Genomic DNA, 17,323 nt, shown 5'->3' with positions numbered 1-17,323 from the left:
TATCCCTCCATCCATCTATTCATTTAATCTGTTGTTCCTTCAACAAGCATCCACCGAGAACGCGCTGTGCATGAGGGCAAGCCCTGGGGATGCACGGGAGGTTCGGGAACAGTCCTCGCTTTGGAGGCGCTCGCGCCTCAGCAGGGGAGTTGGGCAAGGGCACCAGCAGTGACAGGTGTAGGGGAGGGACTCCGAGGGAGGACTACGGAAGGAGGCTGTTGGGGGGAAAAGGGCAAGACTCAGAATTGCAAATAAGTCTTCACCATTTACTAGGAACTGCCACGCAGGCAAAGACCCACGCCCGAAGGATGCAAGCTTCAATTCCTTGACGTTTCTTAATATGTCAAAACCACAGCTTTCTTTTCGACAGAGAGGAAACTGAACAATTGCCCGTGGTCAGCTAGGGCGAGGGAATTTCCCAGCGCTCCCCGCAGGGAAGGGGCTGCGGGCTCGTGGGAGGGGAAAGCCCAGGGTATCTAGCAAGAGATCTTGGGACCTTCTGACTAGCAACTTCAGAAGGCTGGCCCTCAGACAGGAGACCGGCAACACACGAGGACGGGGGTTCCGTTGGGACGTGCCCTGCTCTAAATGGCAGAACACACGTGCTGTGGCTGATTTCTTCATTGGGGTGTTGGCTTGGTGGGGGAAGGTGATCCAAGCAGACTTGCCACAGGGAGTGACGGCTGAGAAGGGGCCTGAGCCGCAGGCGGGGTCAGACCGTGACGGGGAGCGGAGGACTTTCAGCAAGTCTTGCTAACAAATTGGACTTTATCTGGAAGGACCCCGGTAGCTCCAGCTTATACTTGGGCCGCATGGGTAAGTGCCTGCCAGTAGCTGGCCTGGCTGTCCCGGGCTCTGCAGCGTCCAGTCTCCCTCTGAGAGAAAGAGGCGGAGCGGGCACTCACCTAGGGGAGCATCTTAGAGCAGCACTCAGGGCCAGAGTCACGCTTGGGCGGTTGAGGAGACAGCTCGCTTCGCCGTGGGTCCCAGGGGCGTGGAGTTGCTGGTCTGAGGCTGTGAGTGGGTCTCTGGGATTGGCCCCCAGCTGTTCCGTGCTTCTCAGTCCTTTTCTCTGCATGGTCCCCCACCTTGGCAATTGCTTAAGAGATTCGTCCATCCGTTCATTCTCTTGCTCATCCGTGCACTCAACAAATATTTACTGAATACTGCTCGGTGCGAGGCGCGGTTCTGCAAGCTGGGATCACAGTGGCGAGAGGCCTGACGCTGCCAGCATTTGCAGAGCTTTCGTTGTACGGGGGAGGCAGACAATAAACAAATATATGAAATAGTGTCAGGCACAGAAGAGAGTTCTGAAGACAAATAAAGCAAGGAAGGGAATCGAATGGGGTGGAGGTGGGGTGTTTGCAGAGAGGGTAATCTGGGGAGGGTGCTCGGAAAAGGTGACATTTGTGCGAAGAGCCAAGTGAAAAAGTGGACTGTTCAAATCTAAGGGGAAACAGCTGGTGCACAGTGCCCAGGTGGGAGCCCTAGTTTGGGGGTGCACAGGAAGCAGAATGCAGGCCAAGGTGACAGAGGCTGAACAGAGCAGGGTGACGGAGCAGGAGGGGTTGCAAAGGGCGCAGGCTTTTACAGATTTGTAGAGGATGCAGGAGTTTGGGGATTAAAGTTTAGAAGCTGGAACACCGAGGGATGGCAGTTGGACCTTCCTACTTCTCTTTCTGCACAGGGCTTTCCTTCTAGACACTACCTTTCCCAGGCTTCACGACCCACAGACATTCCTTGGGAAAATGGCCTTTGGACTGGCCTTTTTTCTCTCTCTTTCCCATCATCATTAAAATGTACTTTTCCCCTCCTTTCGGGAGTGAAGGGACCTGATAAATGAATTCACACTAAGGTGTTAATTTGACAAGTAAATGCTTAAAAGTCTTTGACTTGGGAGCTCTGGAAGTGATGGGAGAGACAGAAAGGGAAGTACTGCGTCGGGAGTTTGTAGGCTTTGAGTCCAAGGATTGCTTATTTTAGTGATTTCGACCACCAGAATAATAGGATTTGTCTGTTTCACTGTGATCCTATCAGATTTTTTTCTTCTTTTTAAAATTTTGATAAAATATATGTAACATAAAATTTACCTTCTCAACTATTTTTAGGTGTACGGTTCAGTGGTATTAAGTGCATTCGTGTTGCTGTGCCACCACCGCCACCCCCATCTCCAGCACCCTTCATCTTGCAAACCAAAACTCTGTCCCCGTTAAACAATCGTGCCTTACTCCCCGCTCCTCTCCGTTCCTGGCTGAGATTTGTGATTTCGACTGCTCTGCCTCGTACAGGTGTAATCATGCAGTCCGTCTTTCTGTGGCTGGCTTATTTCACTTAGCATAATGTCCTTAAGGCTCTTGCACATGTCAGAATTTCCTTCTTTTGTAAGGCTGAATAACGTTTCATTTTATGCATACACCATATTTTGTTTCCATTCACCCATCAGTGGAGGCCCGGTTTGCTTCCATGTTTCAGCTGTTGTGAAAAATGCTACTGTGACTATGGTTGTACAAATAGCCCTTCGAGAACATGCTTTCAATTATTTTGAGTATATGCCTAGAAATGGAGTTACCGGATCCTACAGTAATTCTATTTTTAATTTTTGAGGAACCACCGTACTGTTTTCCACAACAGCTGTACCATTTTACATTCCCACCAACAGTGCAGAAGGGTTTCAATTTTTCCACATTCTTGTCAACACTTGTTATTTTCTTTCTTTCTTTTAAAAATATATATTAGCCCTCCTCTGGGTGTGAGGTGGTGTCTCATTGTAATTTTGATTTGCATTTTCCTAATGGTCGGTTCTATCAGTTTTGGCTTCATCTGTTTTGCATCTCTTTTATCAGGTAAATAAACATTTAGAATTGTTATTTCCTCTTAAGTGACTTGTTTATCATTATGAAATGATCCTCTTTTTCCTGATAATATTATTTGCTCTGAAATATACATTGTTTGATATTAATATAGTTAATTTCCTTTCATTAATTAGACTTTAGCTTTCCTTTCATTAATTAGAATTAACATGGTATATCTTTTCTCATTTTTTTACATCTAAACTTTTTTTATGTTAAAAGTAAGTTTCAAATAGGGTGGCACATGTTTGTTTTTTAAAGCTAATATGACAAGGTCTGCATTTTAATTGAGGTATTTAGACCATTTACATTTAATGTAATTATTAATGCAGCTGGGTACAAACTTACCATCTTGCTATTTGTGTCTATATTACTCATCTCTTCTGTTTTTCCCTTATCCTATTTTTCTGTCTTTTGGGGGCAATCTATAACTTTTTTTGCTTTTATAAAGTACCACTTTAGGGATTATAGTATATATTTTGAACTTACATCATAGTCTACCTTCAAATGATATTACAGCACCTCATGTAGAGTAGTTCCTCCTTATCTGCAAGAGACACATTTCAAGACCTCCAGTGGATGCCTAAAATGAAGAATAGTACTGAACTCTATATATACTATATTTTTTTGATATGATAACCAAGACAGCTACTAAGTGACTGATGGGCAGGTAGCATACATAGCATGGACAGAGGGAAGATTCGTTTCCTGGGTAGGATGGAAAGTAGGATGATGTAAGATTTCATCTTACTACTATGAACATCTTACTACTCAGTGTGCAATTTAAAGCTTGTGAATTGTTTATTTCTGGATTTTACCATTTAATATTTTCAAACCATAGTTGACCTTAGGTAACTGAAACCATGGAAAGCAAAACCAAGGATAAAGGGGGACCACTGTATAAGAATCTTACAACAATATATTTCCACTCCTCTCCTTCTGGACTTTGTGCTATTGCTGTCATACATTTCATTCATACATATGTTATAAATCCTACAAGATGTTTCTAAAATTTAAATAGTTAATGATCTCCTAAAGAGATTTAAATAATAAGAAAAAGGTCTTTTATATTTACCACATAGTTACCATTTGCAGAGCACTTCATTCTTGGTGCAGAACCAGATTTCCATCTGGTGTCATTTTCCTTCTGTAGTGATGAATGATGAAATTGTTCAATTTTTGTATGTCTCAAAAAGTCTTTACTTTGTCTTTATTTTTGAAAGATATTTTCACTGGGTATAGAATTTTAGTTAACAAGTTTTCCTTTTTCCTTTTGGTACTCTAAAGATGTTGTTACCTTGTCTTCTGACTTGTGTGGTTTGTTAGAGGAATTTGACTGTCATTCTTATCTTAGTTCCTTTGTATGCAAAATGTCTTCCCCATCCCCCTACTTCCTGCCACTTTTAAGATTTTCTATTTATCAGTGGTTTAAAGCAATTTGATCATCATGTACCTTGGTGCTGTCCTTTTTTTCCCCTCGTGTTTCTTGTGCTCAGGGTTTGTTGGGGTTTTTGACTTTGTGGGTCTATGATTTTCATCAATTTGGAAGATTTCAGCCATGATTTCAATATTTCTTAAAGCATTTTTCTGTATCCTCTCCCTTTGTATATACAATTACATGCAGACTAGGCTACTGGAGGTTGTCCCACAGCTCACTGATACTCTGTTTGACCTTTGGTCAGTGTTTTTTCCTTCTGGGTTTTGTTTTGGATAGTCTTTATTGTCTTGTGTTGAGTTCACTAACTTTTCCTTCTGTAAGGCCTAATCTGCTGTTAACCTCATTCAGTGTATTTTTTAAAATCTCATATGGCTTTTATCTCTGGAAGTTCAATTTGGGTCATTTTTGTATCTTCTATGTCTCTACTTAATATGCTCAGTCTTTCCTCTAGCTTCCCGGACACATGAAATACAGTTATAATAACTATTTTAATGTCCTTGTCTACTAATCTCATCATCTGTGCCATTTCTGGGTTTGGTTTCGAGTGACTGATTTTTCTCCTCCTTAGAGGTAGTATTTGGCTGCTTATTTGCAAGCCTAGTAATTTTTGACAGAATGCCAGACATTGTGAACTTTACCTTGTTGGCTGCTAGGTATTTTTAGGTATTTTGTATTTCTAAGCTTTGTTCTGGGATGTACTTAAATTACTTGGACAGTTTAATCCTTTTAGGTCTTGCTTTTAAGCTCTGTTTGGTGGTATAAGAGCTATCTTTGGTCTACGGATAATTTTCCACTATTGAGGAAAAAATATACTTATAAATATACAACAATATACAACAATAACAAGGCACTCTTCTGAGTATTCACAAATTATGAAGTTTTCCATGCCGGCCTGGGGGGGACAAGAGCTGTTCCTGGCCCTGTGAGCACCACAGATCGGTCCCTCTGTCCTTTCAGTAGTTCTTTTCTTGGCTTTGAGTAGCTTTTTCACATTCATGGTTTGATCACTGTCAGCTGAAAACTTACGGGGGGCTCTCTGAAGATGTCCAAAGGCCCCTCTCTGTGTAGTGTTCTAATCTCCAAGACTCTGACTAGCAGACTTTTGCTGCCTTGCTGTCCCCAGATTCCCACCTCCAGCTCTTCCACTGAGAGAGGTGACTGGGTCTCTCTGGGTTCCTACTCTCTGTGTGGCAGCCTGGGTCCTCTCTCCAGGCAGCAATCTGGGACAATCACAGGGCTCACCTTGTTCATCTCTCAGGGATCATGGTTTTTTATTGCCTGATGTTCAATGTCTCGAAAACTGCTATTTCTTATATTTTGTCTGGCTTTTTAACTGATGGTTGGAGTTGCCTGGGAGTGCTTAAAAAATCCAGATTCTTAGAATCTGTATTGGCTAATACGAGGCTACCTTTGGAGTAGACTTGGCTGTTATTCCCTTTCTAGCTGAAATGTTGGCATTTTCAGTGAGTATTTGCATTGGAATCCTGATTAAAGAAGTCAGTGACTTCTACTAAGAATCTGAGTGGAAATACATTTATGTGGGGTAAATGGGTTTCCTATAACTGGGTGGAAAGTATCTAGAGGCGTCCATGGAAACTAGGTGAGACGCTAGATGAAGTTGGTGTGGCTGTGGCCTTGGTCAGCAACTTGCGATTTTCTTTCTGTCTTATAACACGACCTTATATCTTGTATTTCTCCAGCCATCAGCTTAACGGCCAGATGATGGGCTGAGGCTCTAGGACAGGTCAGCTCCTGGCTCCTCCTCACCAGTTATGCTGTCTGGGCTGAATCAGTCAGTCGGCTTCTCTGAGCCGTGGCATCATCACCTGCAGAGAGGCCTTGTAGACTTGGGTATAAAGAGATTGTTGGAAAATGTCTAAAAAATACACTTGAATCTGTACTTGAAGCCACTTGTAGTCCACATGGATGGAATTATGGTGCTTAGTAAATGTGTTTTATAATTGCAAGATATTTTCTTCTCCTAGAAATCTCCTTATCTCCCAGGAGATAAGACACTTCTCGGTAAAGACATTTGGAGTACCATTGATCCCTTCAAAGGGAACTGAGCATTATTGGGATTCTGATGCTTCCTCTTCTCAGTTTTGTCTTTCTTCTTGCCACCTCTCTACCCTCTCAAGGGGAGTGGATGTTCTCCAGTGGCATGGTGGGAAGGAGCCTCTCCCATTCTACTTTCATGATGTATTTATGAAGGGCAACGTTGATCCGGTTGAAGGGTAAGGATACCGTAATCAGCACATCTTTACTGAGTGCTCAGCTTTATGCCAAGTATTGGGAGGAAACAAAGACACATATGATCTGATTACTAGTCTGACGGAATTTACTTCTTGTTGTAGAAGTAACACCTGCAATTGTGAGACCGTATGTATGAGACCTAGCACTCTGGGAGGCCTAGGTGAGAGGATCACTTAGCTCAGGAGACCAGCCTGAGCAAGAGTGAGACCCCGTCTCTACAAAAAATAGAAAAATTAGCCAGGCATGGTGGTGCATGCCTGTAGTCCCGGCTACTCAGGAGGCTGAGGCAGGAGGATCGCTTGAGCCAAGGAGTTTGCGGTTGCTGTGAGCTAGGCTGATGCCACAGCACTGTAGCCGGGCAACAGAGCGAGACTCTGTCTCAAAAAAAAAATTGCATGAGACAATGTGCTAACAACACAAAACAGGGCATAACTAGTAGTTTTAGGCCAGCAGATGTCACAGGAGGTCAAAATAGGAGCAGAAGAGACCCAGGTGTCAGGTGCTGGAGACAGTGACTGATTTCCAGTGATGGCCACCTTCCTGAAGATACTAATCCTGTCACACTCAGAAAGCTCTGAGGAGGAGGGGCAGAAGCAAAGCCTAGAGAGTGGACGATGTGCGAGGGGAAGGACCAGGGTCAAGCTGTCAGCAGAACAGAAGTCTAAGGGCAGCCAAAGCCGCTGTGTCCAGTGCCAGCGCAGGCCCAGGGAGCATCCGCAGACAGCATCCTGGCACAGTCAGGTGGCGAGTGCTGGGCGTCTTATGCTCCCGTATCGCACTTTGGACTGCGAATGTTTGCACACTCGCTGTCCTTCAGTCACCACAGCAGCCCCACAGAAGAGGCAGGACGCAGGTTATTGCCATTTGTAGAAGAGGAAGCCAAGGTAGGGAAGGTTCAATGCCTTTTGCACATGGCGTTTGAGTGCGTGTGAACGGGGAGGAGAGAAGCAAGGCCAGAGCCTACAGGTGCTCTGTCTGTGCAGCCATGACGTGGGTGCCAGGGAGGCTTCTCTGCTGGTGACCCCGGCCTGGGGTAAAGAGAGTCATGGACTTAGCTCAGATCCCACAGGGATGATCTGACCCCAATCTGGCAGTACAAGTGGAGTCTGACTCCAGGCGAGGCGAGGGTGTGCGAGGATGCCGGCTGTGTCTTTCTGCACACCTGCCCGTACAGGAGCACAGAGAGGGAAGCCAGGAGCTCAGACATTCCTTCAAGACAGAAGGGGAAAGAGGCTCCTCTGGCTCCAGGAGGGAAGAGGGAGGAAGAGGAGGGTAACGCACAGGGAAGTCTGCTTTTAAGCCCATTAAAGAGGAAGAGCTAGGAGCCAAGCATCCAATTAACCTGACATCTCTTGTAGCCAAAATATCTGAGGATACAAGGAGAGAATTTAATATGTGGAGGCTTGGGAGACAAGTGACTAATAGTGGAAAACAGCCCTAGTTTATTTAAAAAATAGGTCAGGCCCAACAAATCCCATAGATTCCTTCCCGCAGTCACAGATCCAGGAGACAGAGGAGTGCTGTGTGGGTGCGATGCCATCTTGATTCGGAGCAGGCATTGCTGCCGCGCCACGGAGACAGCCCGGGCTGCGGGAGGCTCCTGCGCAGGGCGCAGCTGCTGGGGGCCGCCTCTAGTCGAGCCGCACAGGGGCCCGGTAGTGACTGGAATCAGCGCCCGGCCCAAGGTCACAAAGCCCGAAGGTGGCGGCGCCCACACACAGTCAGAGCGGAGGTGCCCTCTGGGACCTTTGGCTGCCCCTCAGCCAGGTGAGCCTGGCCTGGCTCTGGGAACCGCGGCAGCACCAGGCAGCTCGGGGGCCAGAGCAGGGTGGAGAGGGCAGGAGCTGTCCTCAGCACTGCCACGACCGGGGTCCCAGGCGTGAGCTGGGAGCTTGTCGGACACGCAGATTGGGTCTCACCCCACAGGTCCTGATTCTGTCGGTCTGAGGAGGCCTGAGACCCACCCAATGACGGCGACACAGATTATAAAACAGAAACGCTGTTCTATAAAAAATCGGAGCCCAGATTGTTTCCCTCAGAACATTAATTTCTAGAGATGTTTATAGATCTCCCAGGAAAAAGGGTGCCACAGCCCTAAATTTGGTAGCACTAGACACCCTAATTCTCTTTCGGAGATTCCCAATTTACTTTAGCGTATTAAAGGCTTAAAGTATTGCAATTAAGAAATCTCTTTAGCTTGTCTGCCCAAACTTAATGGACCATGGAACTTTTTTCCAGGAGTGCCAATTCTGTGGAAGACAATGTGAAAAAGGGCAATTTAGGCCAGTGGTTTTCAAAATTTGTGGTGTATCAGAATCCCCTGCGGGGCCCCACCCGGAGTGGCCTCCGACGGGCCTGGGAATCTGCATTTCTTACAAGCCGGTAGGTGATACCGAGTCTGGTGGTCTGGGGGCCGCACTTTGAGAACCACTGCCCTAGACCCTGCCACGAGCCCCGGCTCAGCCGAGGGGCCTGGTGGCCCCCCTGCCGGCAGCAGCCCCCGTGCAGCACACCGGAGACAGGGGAGGGCGGGGACTGACCATGGGGGGGTGGCAGGACCCAGGGAAGCACAGCCTCGAAGGCAGCAGCACTGTAGGTGAGGCTGGGCTCCGCCCCGTTCCCACAGTGACAGCGAGAGATGCTATAAAACGGGAGGTCCCGATGGGGACCAACAGACACTCTGCGACAGGCGTCAGTGGCTGGCCTCATGCCCCATGTTTGGGGCTAGAAAAGGCAGATCCAGACGGCGTCTGTGCCCAAGAAGCCAGCTCTTGTGAGGGGCCTGGGGCCGACTACAGATGCAGGAGGCAGAGCGGGCCAGGGAGCCCAGGGCTGTGACAAGAAGCCGTCCCTGACCTGCAAGACCAGCAGCGTCTACATCATCCTTCCCTGTGCCCCCGACTCTGGGCTTCTGGCCCCCAGGCTGAGAAGCAGGGAGCCGGAGCCACCTGCCCCAGCACAGGACTTCCCTCTGCAGAGGCTGGCTTCGTCGTTCGCCCAGGTGATGAGATGCGTGGGTGCACCGAGGGCCGACTTCGGCCAAAGGCAGACGCGAAAGCTGTACAGGCACAGTGTGATCTTAGGTGACAGGAGAGGTCCAGATGCTCCGCAGGGCCTTGCCTGCCTCGTTGCCACCTGACATTGCACATTAGAATGTTCTCTGTTTGTGTAAAACTCGGGGCCTGTCTAAAGGCAGACAGGTGGTGCTAGAAGAGCTGACACTTTGTGTGGTTATCAGCAACATGGGCCACGGTTCAGATCACAGGCAGGATGGAGAAAGGTGTGGTGAGTGTCTAAGGCGACCCTGGGCGGAGGGCGAGCGTGAAGCTGGGTACGGTGGGACGGAGGTGAAGGCAGCGGGGAAAAGGGACACGGTGAGGCCTGGGCTGGAAGCCACCCCTCCCCTGCGGTGTCCCCTCCCGCCGCAGTCCTCTTTCTTCCCTCCCTGGGCCTCCAGGCCAGGCAGGCAGCTGCTGAGGACAGACGACTCAGGTTAGAAAAAGCTCTCTTGACATTTGGAGAACAGAGCAGGATTTGGCTCCTCTAGTGGAGCCTCTTGTTCTCAGGAAAATGGTTTTAAAGCTTGGGCTGGTGCCAGCAGGAGCCATTTATAGCCCAAAGGGCCTGGGTTGGCTTCAGCTGCCTGGTGCAGAAAGCGCCGCTTCTCCCTGCCCCCGCGGCCGGCCTCCCCCTGCCTGTGTCCGGCACCTTCTCTGTCCTTGCCCAAGGCCTCTTCCTCCTCTCCCCACCACCCGTTCCTGTTTCCTTGGAGGCTCTGGTTCGAGATCCACTTCTGGCTTGCTTGTGTGATCTTAGACAAATTCCTTTCTTCTGCTGTCCTTGGTTTCTCCATCCGCAGCCTGGAGCCTGTCGTCTGCTCCCCTTTAAGCCCAGTGGCCTCGGGGAGCTGCCTGCCTGTGCCTGCCTCCACTGAAGCACTTTCCTCTGTCCAGCCGCTGCCTGTTGACCCTCTTTCTGCCCCCAAGACTGGGCTTCCTGCCTGGGCTGGCTTTGTCGCCCATTCTGAGCACAGGGCCTGGCTCTTGGCAGTGGCTCAGGGAGGCTTGTTGGTCTGAACTGAGCCAACACAGCATCAATATTAAGAGCATGGGCTTCGGCGTCAAACAGATACTGATGTTGGTTGACATCCTGGCTGTGTTAATAGCTAGCTCTGGGCTCTGACAAATGACTGAACTTCCTTGAGTTTTAGTTTCCTCATCTGTAAATTTCAGCACCTCATCGAGTTGTTGTGAGGATTTTATGAGATGGTAGTTGACGGCCTGGAGCACAGTGGGCCCTCCGTCGCCATTAGATCTCATGGCCGTCAGCATCTGTCAGCTACCCTCATTCTCGGGCGGAGGTGGGTTGGGGCGCACACGCTCTCCTGAAGCCCCACCCTGCCTGTGGAAATCCTACCCTCCGGGGACCCGCTCACACGCCCCTTCCTTGGGGAGCCACGCTCCCTCCTGGCCTCCTGCTCTGGTGCCTCTACCGCCCATCATCTCAGCGTTTAGTGGGGCCTTGGCCTGCTCACCCCGGCAGAGTGGACAGGCTAGGAGGATCATAAATTATTGGGGAGAAAAACTGTGCTGAAGATGCCCCAGGAAAGGCCAACCTGGAGTCAGGACACAGTGTTGGAAGTGTCTTGATCGGCAGAGGGCACTAAGAGTGGAAGACAAACCACAAGTCCAGATAGCAGACGGAGATTCTTGGCAGACCGGGGAAACGGACAGCATCGGGAGACCCCAGCAAGTCGCAGCACCCTGAGCCTGCGCCCTGGGCAGAGGTGGGAAAGAGCAAGGTGGGCCCATTCTCTGTGTTGGGGCCTGAGACACCCCCACAGGACACGGCTGGGGTCCGTGGTGCAGCAACTAGACCAGAACTGGACTCCACGGCAGAGCAGGCAGGGCTAGAGCTCCAGGGTGACGCGGGCACGATCCCACGTAGGGGTAGGGCTTGCAGGGACTGAAATGTCCCGTAGGAAGGGACTCAGGCACAGGGCGCAAACTGGAGCTGTCACAGCTGCAGCCATGGGGAGACGAAGGTGCTGGAGTTGGGGTCAGGCTGGCTGTCCACGCCTTTTGCTGACTTCTCAGCCAATGTATACGAGACTGGAGAATGAAGGCTGCCTCCACGCAGAGCCTCTGGTCGCCCAGCGTGGCCCAGCGAGGAGTCGGCCTTCTGACGTTACAGAGGAGACCACTCCTCCCCCGAGACCCATCCCTGATGCTCTCCAGTCCCTCCAGGGCAATCGGTGGGGGACCGATGAACCAAAGGCCAGAGCCCCTCTCAGCTGTGGCTGAGCCATTTTTTATAGCTCTTGGGGACACATGGGATTCCTGTGAGAGTTCCTGTTTGCCTATATGGGAACCTAGAGAGTTTCTGTGTATCTCCGTTTCTTCTGCAGGGCCTGTACGTGCCTTGCTGGCATAGATGTTGAGCAGGTAGTTGAGAAATTAAAAGCAACACCCTATGTAACCTAATGTTTAGGGATTGTGGGCCACTGCTGCCTCCCGCCCACTCCCAGCCTCCTGGGAGAGGGCACGCCTGCCAGCTGTTGGGCAGAGTGCAAGCCTGGTCTGTAGGAGGTGGAGCTGGCCTGGCAGGCTTCAGGTCCAGGGACTGGGCCACAGTCACCTCTTTGTCCCCGTGACCTGTGGTCATTGATGTGAATGGCCCCCAAATCCATTCATCCCTTTGCCTCATGCAATGCATGGCACAGGGCAGACACTGGTAAGTTGGTGTTGGGGAAAGAGTCTTAGGGAGCCCCGTGGAAAAGGGGACCTCGGAGAAGAAGACAGCTAAGGGGCGCTGGAGACCCTTGTGACCTTGACCGTGCACAATGCCTGGACCAGCTAGGACTCTTTTCTCTCCTTAATATATTTAAATACAGTCAATACTGAGGTCAGCTTGAAGCACAAAGCCTTCTTCAGCCCCAGAGGTGACTCTGCACAGCTTCCCCAGCCCAGTGTCCTCCTGGATAGCTGAGGCCAGGGCTGGCAGCTCTGGCCAAGCTGCACGGAGGTCGGCCCTGTTCTGGAGCCCGTGCTTAGGTCACACGTCCTCTGAGGAGGGGCTGTCACACAATTAGGGGAGTGAAGACAAATCCCTCCGATGTTTGTCTCCCTGTCCCCAAGCATTTCTCCCCGGTTCCCTGGTGCCACCAAGGTCCTCAGAGGAGGATGTCTCTGGCTTCTCTGCCATGCCCAGCCTCACTCGCCTCTCCTTCCTTTCCGTGGTGTCTCCCCACCTGAGCCCCCGCAGCCGCCCCACCTTCTCAGATGGCTTCCAAACCGGAGCATCAGCCTCAGCTTCTCTCCAGAGGTCTGGGATTACACTTGTTGTTTACAAAAAAGTACATGTTAATGGCATGAATTTTAGAAAATATAAACAGGCACGAGAAAGAAAAGAATGAATTCTTCACAACCCACCCCCTGCAATAATCACCGGCGGTTCCGGTGCCTTCCCTGGGCCTCGCTCTTCACGCACGGGCATGAGCAGGTTTCATTTTAAAGGTGTGACCCCACTGTCTGTTCTTCTCCCGTTTGTCTTCTCCAACCATTTATCACGATCATGTCTTCATGTTATTAAACACTCTTTCTATAACATTTTAAATGGCTGCATAGTTTTCTGTTGTGTGGATATACCATAGCTTCTTTAATCAGTTTTGTTTTGTGGAACATCTAAATTAACATCTATTTTTTTTTTTGGTCATTATGAACAGTGTTTTCACAAGATTCTTAAAGCTACATATTTATGATTATCCATGATTCTCTCCTTATGGTAAATGCCAAAAAACTTTAATTGCTGGGTTAAAGGACTTGTGCTCTTTAACACTTACAGTGTGTTTTACCAAACTGCCTTTCAAAAAGTCTTGACCTGTTTACATTCCCATTAGAAGTGTGTGAAAGTACCTATTTCTCTGCAATTTTTACAAATGCAGAGATTTCGTAGTTTGGGGAAGAGGAGAGCTTATCTGATATTTAATAATTATAAGGTTTTTTGTTTTAGTTTGAATTTACCCGATTTCTAGTGAGGTTAAACATTTTTGCTACATGTTAATATGCCAATTGTATTTATTCTCATGTGAATAGACTATAAATAAGACCCTTTGCCCAGTGTCACACTGGGGGTGATTTTTCTCTTCCTGGTTTGCAAGAGCTCTCACCGTGTTAAGGCTATTAGCCTCTGTCTGCCATATATGTCAGAATGGACTTCGTGGTTTTTCCATTGCCTTTCACTTTTGTTTATGATATTTATTGACTGGAACTATGGTAATGTCTGCTTGCTAGACATCTTTTCATATATGACTCAATGACATTTCAAACTCCGCAGATCCAAATTAAAATTCAGTATTTCCCCCACCCCAACCTGCGCTTCCTGCTGACTCGCTTATTTCTGTTAATGTCGCCACCATTTCCCTAGTCACCCAGGCTTGAGATGTTGCAGTCATCTGAGATTCCAGCTCCTCTCCCTTCCCCTACATCTCATCAGTTGCCAATGCCCATAGATTCTGTCTCTGCAATTTCTCTGGCAGGCAGCCTCTCTGGCACCCCAGGAGTTCAGGCTGTCATTGTTGACTGGACTTTGAAAGCACACTCTGAATTTCATGCCTTGCCTCCCCCATCCCCGTCCCTGCGCTCCTTTCTCCTCCCTGGTGCTCCTGGACCACGTTCATCCTCCTGAAGCAGAGCGCAAGCGCCGAACTCCCTGGTTACAACCTGGCAGTAGCTCCCCATCGTCTTTTGTATTTAATTACAACCTCCTAGCCTGGCCATAATTTCCTTGCAGCTGAATCTTCCACTGTCCCAGCCAGGCTGCTCGCAAACACGCTCACTGCTTCCCCGCCTCTTTCCCTTGTTGCTCAAGCCATCCCCTCCTGGTAGAATTCCCCCCTGCCATCTCCAGCTACAAAAAGCCATTCGAAACCCCTCACCTTACCCCCACGGCCAGCTATCCCGGGGTTTCCTGACTCTTCGAATTGAATTCTCTCTTCTTTGAACCCCCAGAACAATTTGCTTGAACTTCTCTTGTGGAATAAACATCAATCTGGCATCTAGTGGAGCTGTTGAGGGTCAAAGGGTCTAGAAAGCAGAGTCCTTGGAGGGCACAGTTCCCATATGTCTCCGTTTCTTCCGCAGTGTCCGCATGTGCCTTGCTGGCATAGATGTTGAGTAGGTAGTTGTGGAATTAAAAGCAATGCCCCACGTAACTCAATGTTTAGGGCTTGCGGGCCCCTGCGGCCTCCCGCCCACTCCCAGCCTCCTGGGAGAGGGCACACCTGCCAGCCCATGGGCAGAGTGCAAGCCCTGTCTGTAGGAGGCAAAGCTGGCCTGGCAACCTTCAGGACCAGGGACTGGGCCACAGTCACCTCTCTGTCCCCACGACCTGTGGCCATTGATGTGAATGGCCCCCAAATCCATTCATCCCTTTGCCTCATGCAATGCATGGCACAGGGCAGACACTGGTAAGTTGGCTGTTGGAGAAAGAGTCTTAGGGAGCCACATGGAAAAAGGGACCTCGGAGAAGAAGACAGCTAAGGGGTGCTGGAGACCCTTGTGACCTTGACCATGCAAAATGCCTGGACCAGGTAGGACGTTTTCCTCTCCTTAATATATTTAAATAGAGTCAATATTGGGGTCGGCTTCTTGCAGCGAGCTTTCCTCGGCTTTAGAGGTGATTCTGCAGCCTGCATGGGAGTGTGCAATTGACACAATCTATTTTTAGCCTCCCAGAAACCGTGACCAACATCCCAAGCTGAGGGTGGGCACACCTGCTGCATTCTAATGAGACATCCCTCTGCCAGCCCTCCCGGGATCTTGCCGACCTGAAATCTGATGTTGCTAAACTGGGAAGTCTGCTTATTTCCCTGGGGCGGTAGCCTAGAAACGCTGGGAAAATGGGACCATCATACTCCCCCCACCTCACTCCCCTCCAGCCCTGGACGCAGGACAGTCTCGGGGCTATGCCACAGCGTGATGGAGGGATGGGATCTCTGGGATTTCTTGATCTTGCTCCATTCTAGCATCCCTGTTTCCCTCGCTGGAAAGGGGTAAGTCTAAGCTGACCCAGTTCACAGATGAGAAAACTGAAATGTAGAGTAACACCATGATTTATGTAATAATAATATTCATAATAATAAAGTACTTACTATGTGCCAGTGTCCTAAAGTTTTTCCATATATTAATTCATCCAAATTTCTTGACAATTCTTTCAGGTAGGTTTTATTAATATTTTGATCTATATGTTCTAGAGGAGAAAACTGTCACGCCAAATGACTCCCCAAGGTCGCACAGCCAACTGGTTGCCGAGCTGAGTTTGGAGTCCGGCAGTGCGGCCCCAGGGCTGGCATTCTCAATCACTTTGCCGTCTGCCTCTCAGTATCTATTTTTAATTTTACTACAGTCGGGATAGGATCCAGGAACCCTGATTTCCAGCCCCAGAGGACCAATGACTAGATAATACTCCTTTGATTTTTAAAATTCCGCCCCGCTTTGAGGCCTTTCCTGTGCCTTGCTCATTTGGGTCTCCGCACTCCAGGGAGACTCCTCTCCGGCATAACCGAGCTTCTGTAGTGGTGTTCAACCTTCTGGGCCCCCGGAGCTCTCTGGGCCCCCCGCCCCCTGCCCCCTCCCCTTAGCCTGTGGAGGAGCAGGGGCAGACAGCGAGGGGCAGTGGCCACGGAGCGTGGAGCTGGGCCGGGTGTTAGGACTGGAGTGCCCGAGAGAGCCGGAGTCGGTGGTGCGGAGGCAGGACGTCAGTGTGGGTGTCCACGGTGCTCAAGTTCAGGGTAAAACTGTGAGTCAGAAACCAGGCAGGCAAGACAATAGGGGGAGACAGCAGAACCCGAGACACCTGTATCTTGGAGGCCAAGTCCTATTTTAGCTGGATGCTACCTGTTGCGTAAAGAGAAGCCTATGGGCTTAACCTTCCTAAGGATGCAGGTGGGACTTATTTTACCTTGACACACACTATGTGCCTTTTCCAAGCACTTTAAAAATACTAACTTGTCTAAAACTCAGGATGACTCTAGGAGATAGGGACTGTTTTATTTCCTATTTTTTATTTGACTTGATTTTTTTTGGAGACAGAGTCTTGCTCTGTTGCCCGGCTAGAGTGCCGTGGTGTAATCCTAGCTCCAACCTCCAACTCCTGGGTTCAAGTGATCCTCCCGCCTTGGCCTCCCAAAGTGCTGGGATTACAGACATGAGCCACCATGCCTGGCCTTTATTCTCATTTTAGAGATGGGGAAGCTGAGGCACCAAGCAGTTAGTCACTTCGCTCAAGGCTGTACGGCTAGTAGGTGGCAGAGCTGGGGTTCAAGACTCCCAGGCCCCACACTGCTCCGTGCATCTTTCCCCTTACTGAGTGCTTCCTGTTCGCCTCCAAAGGAAGACGTTCCCTTCCCCATTTAACAGCTATGGAAACAGAGGCCTAGATCGGCTCAGGTCACCCAGCCGGTAAGAGCTGGAACTGGGGGAAATGCAAGTCTGCTTGGCTCCAAGGAGCCCGCCACCTCTCCACAAGTCACAGCTGTGCGCCTGCCCTGCAGGAAGGGCTGCTGTGCTGGCCGCGCGGGGCTCAGGGAGCGAAATCTCTGTGGATGGGAACTCTGCTAACACGGGGCCCCCTTCTCTTCCCCTCAGGTGAGCAGCCCCCCCTCCCACCCCCCTCAGCCGGTCATCCCACCCAAGCCTGTGCAATGCGTCCACCACGTGTCCACTCAACCCAGCTGCCCAGGGCGGGGCAAGATGTCCAAGCTGCTGAACCCAGAGGAGATGAC

At 49.7% G+C, this 17,323-nt stretch overlaps 1 protein-coding gene across 1 annotated transcript in view; it reads left to right on the top strand.

Moving 5' to 3' along the window:
* PRMT8 (protein arginine methyltransferase 8) overlaps positions 1-17,323 on the top strand; it is an 85,095-nt gene that overhangs the window by 18,340 nt on the left and 49,432 nt on the right. The gene's annotated exons all lie outside the window — the stretch shown is intronic.

The sequence above is a fragment of the Propithecus coquereli genome, unplaced genomic scaffold (assembly GCF_000956105.1).
Source record: "Propithecus coquereli isolate 6110/MARCELLA unplaced genomic scaffold, Pcoq_1.0 Scaffold346, whole genome shotgun sequence".
In the NCBI taxonomy this organism is placed as follows: Eukaryota; Metazoa; Chordata; class Mammalia; order Primates; family Indriidae; genus Propithecus; species Propithecus coquereli.
Note: the sequence above shows the minus strand (reverse complement) of the source record. Positions and strands in the feature narration are given on the sequence as shown.